Source organism: Hyperolius riggenbachi, chromosome 5, assembly GCF_040937935.1.
Source record: "Hyperolius riggenbachi isolate aHypRig1 chromosome 5, aHypRig1.pri, whole genome shotgun sequence".
Taxonomy (NCBI): Eukaryota; Metazoa; Chordata; class Amphibia; order Anura; family Hyperoliidae; genus Hyperolius; species Hyperolius riggenbachi.
The window spans coordinates 52,665,916-52,669,789 of record NC_090650.1 but is presented as its reverse complement, the minus strand read 5'-3'; positions in this window follow the sequence as shown (position 1 = coordinate 52,669,789).

Here is a 3,874-nt window from a genome sequence, read left to right as displayed (position 1 = left end):
GCTCTGCTGTCTGCACAGGCAGACAGCTTTTTGACCATTTTGTAAGTCTGAGTGCTGCAGGTCCCTGGAAAGGAGACCTGCCTTCACTCTGCAACTTGCTAAGCTGCTGCTCTGGTGAGGAATTTGCATACACTTGTCATGCACATTGCTTAGCTGCTTCCTTTGATGGTTAGCAGTATATATACCATTTCCTCCCAGGATCCCTTGCTGGTCAAGATGGTTTGTTCCTGCTAGACTTACCTTGAGTCTCAGCCCTCTGCATATTGTTTGTTAAGATTATCTTAGAGTAACCCTTGGGAGTGCACTAGCATTCCATCTAGCATAGTTAGGTTGTTGATTATCTGTATTGCCTAGTTCTGTCTTGTCTGTTGCGATTGTCTTGTCGCCAGCGGCGGTCGACAGGAAATCGTTCTGTCTGTTGGGATCACATTCGCCCTAGCGGTAGTGGCGGTGGTTTCTTCTGTATTCTGTCTTAAGGGTGCAAGCCAGAGTAGCGGTTGCTACTGGTTGCTCCATTTGTCTGTCTGTCTGGATCGCATTCGCCCTAGCGGTAGCGGCGGTGGTTCCTTCTGTACTCTGTCTGGGAGTGTAGGCCATAGCTGCGGTTGTGTTAAGCTTGGAGGTGTAATCTCCACAGTCAGCATACAACACATAAGCTGACGTGAAGGAGGTACACACACCAGCACAAGGGATCAGAATATCCCCAGTTTAGTGGAGGAGAGGACTGACTCCAATAGGAGATTGTGGCGCACAGAGCCGGTGCAGATCCGAACAGCCACAAACAACACTTACGTAATAACGTCTCAGCGCAAAGTAGCGCTGAGCGCATAAACCAGGACTGAGGAGATAAGAATAAGTAGACAGAATGAACGCTTGCTAGCTAGCGATTACTTAGCGACAGCAAGCGTCCAAAACCAGACAGACTGGAATGAGGCAGCCAATGCGTTGCGGCGATGGCGTGCCTCACAAAGACAGGACAGGAGAGACAGGAAATAGCAGGATCGAGATAGATGAACGTAACACAGATAAATATACAATAAGTATGTTTTCCTAGCGTATTACAATTACAGCTATCAATGAAACTATTTGTAAGGTCTGACTAACATATGTATATATCGGCAATGAACCGATATATGACATAAGCAGGAACGCTGACTAGGACTGGAGTAATACAGGGAACAGGACTCAGAAGGATTCGCTATCTCTTCGCAGAGATGAACGCAATCCACAAACAGGACCAGGAACAGGATAACTAGCTCAGCACGGGTGTTCACGATACGCGCAAACTACCAAAACGTGCTGGAAAACTGACTAACTGAACACAGGAAATAAACAGTTCGTGTACGTATATATCAGCAACACTGATATATCAACGTAACACGGATACAAGGAAAATAACAAAATGCGCAAGTATGCGTATATATTGGCGATGAACCAATATATGACACAAGACAAGCAAGTAGCAACTTCTAGAACAAGAGCAGAACTAGGAGGACTCGCTGACCCCTTCGCAGGAGTCAGCGCAGTCCACACGGACCAGGAACGAGGTGGGGCACGAGCAGAGTAACAGATACAATCTGAGACTATGATAGCCCATGAGGCATTGCAGGAAGCAGTTCTTTATACTGAGGTCATCCAATGGGAGCAGACCTGCAGATTCCCACACAAGTGAATGGTAATTAATCACAGGCTGATAGCAGGAAAAGGCAGACAATGATATGCAGCCTGCAGGAAAGGGACCGCCCCTCCACTGCAGCAGACAATGTTTGTTTACACAAAAGCATATTAAACTGTCATTAACTTCAGAGCGACTGCAGATGGAATCAGCAACTAGTTTAAGTGCAAACCAAACTATGCAAGCAAATGCATGTAATGACATTAGAACTGCTTGGTTTGCAATACCACTGCAGTCAGCAGTAAACGCTGCAGAAGTGATCATAACAGTACCCCCTCCCTTAAACGCGGCCTCTGGACGCCTATGAAAACTGACATATTTCTCCTGAACCACCCAAACCAAAAAATCAGAAGTGGGAAATCCAGCAAACTGATCTGACTGAAAATTCATGAAGGTCGGATCCGTCCGACAAAACCAAATTCCCGAATCAGTCTCACCAAAACTAGACCAATTGGAACCAGAACCTACCGAACCATGCCTGTCAGCACCACAAGCCTCAGTGTGATACCCATCAGAACCACGACTTCCAGAGAAAAGCCCCCAGAAACTCTCTGAGCGATACCCATCGCCTTCCCGGGACCGTCCAAAAACGCCAAAGCCTTTGCAATGCCCACCGGAACTGTCCCCACCAACACAAAACCCACCGTTGAACCAGTCCAAGGTACCAGGACAAGTTTCCTCAGAGATCTCCCAGAACACTTGGAAGCTCCAAAGAGATCCCCACAGGTCAGAACGCCCCTTAGGCTCACATGGAGAACCATCAAGAACCCCTATGGAACCCAGGGCAACTCTAGAGTCAGGGTCACAAGGATAAACATCAAGATCAGGGTTTTTAGGGACCAGAACCATCTCCGGGCATGCAGGCCAACCGGCAACATCAGAACATGTCTCCACTAGGGAAGGGTGTGAGCACGCCAACACAGACACACTTGGGCACTCTGGCATACGAAGCACATCTGGGCACACCGGCACAAGAGAGACTTCTGGGCATGTCAAGGAACTGCAAACCTCAAAGTCAGTCAAGGTAGGACCGAAACCAGGACTGGGCAAAAAAAAATCATCATGACTAGACTTCACAGTTACTGGATTCTCACTAAAAAATGCAGGATCAGACTTAGATGTCTCTGATTCCAGCAAAGTTATTAACAAATCATGTTCAGGGGCATTTACAAGACAGGACAAATCTTCTGATGTATGCACCGAACTAGACAGGGTTCCCATAACTTCTTCTGGACTAGACAGAGACTCATCAAATACACTGGATTGGAGCTCATGAAGGGCTGCAAAACAAGTCAATAGTGCAGCAATCCCCACTGAACTAGGCAAAACTGAGTAACTCACTGGACAGGAAGGGAATTCAGGAACTTCTGCCACACCGGCCAGAGAACCAGAATTTTCCAGGATACAGGGCTGGGTTTCAGAAACACTCATTAACCCGGACTGAAATTCTGATATTTCTATTATTTTTTCCAGCGAGTCAGAATTATCCATGTTACAGGGCAAGACTTTTGAAACATTCAGAGGACAGGGCTGGAGTTCCTCGGCTGTTACAACACTGGAGAGGGACTCAACAACATTGGTTAAATCAGACTGTGTACAGGGCAAGGTATCTAACACACTTGCTGACGAGGACAATATTTCAATGGCTTCTGCTTCGCTGGGCAGAAATTCATCAAGTTTTATTAGAGCAGACTGTAATTCCAAAACAGCTGCTAGACAAGTGAATATTACTGTAACACCAACTGAGGTAAGCAGTGCCTCAGACTGTTCTGCTAGAGGGTTTGAAGTATCCAAAGTACTGGGTGAAGCATAAGACTCTGTGACCACAGCTTCACTGGACAGGATCACCGAACAGTCCACACTGCAGGGCAAAACCATGGAAGCACCTGCTGGACAGCATAATGATTCTGTGACCTGAGTTTCATTGGAGAGATCTACTGCACAATTCATGGTACAGGGCAAGTTCACTGGAACATTTTCTGAACACGGTAATAATTCTGCGATTTCGGACTCACATAGCAGACGCTCTGAGTTATTCATGAAACTAGAGTGAGGTGTAGAAACAGGAAGATCAAAACACAATGTTTGCGCATCTAAATCACCATTCAATTGTGAAATTGGAAAATTCAGATGCTGGGGTTCTGAGATTTCTGGACAGGATTGCTGGGACTCAGAAACTGATGTAGTGCATCTATTGGC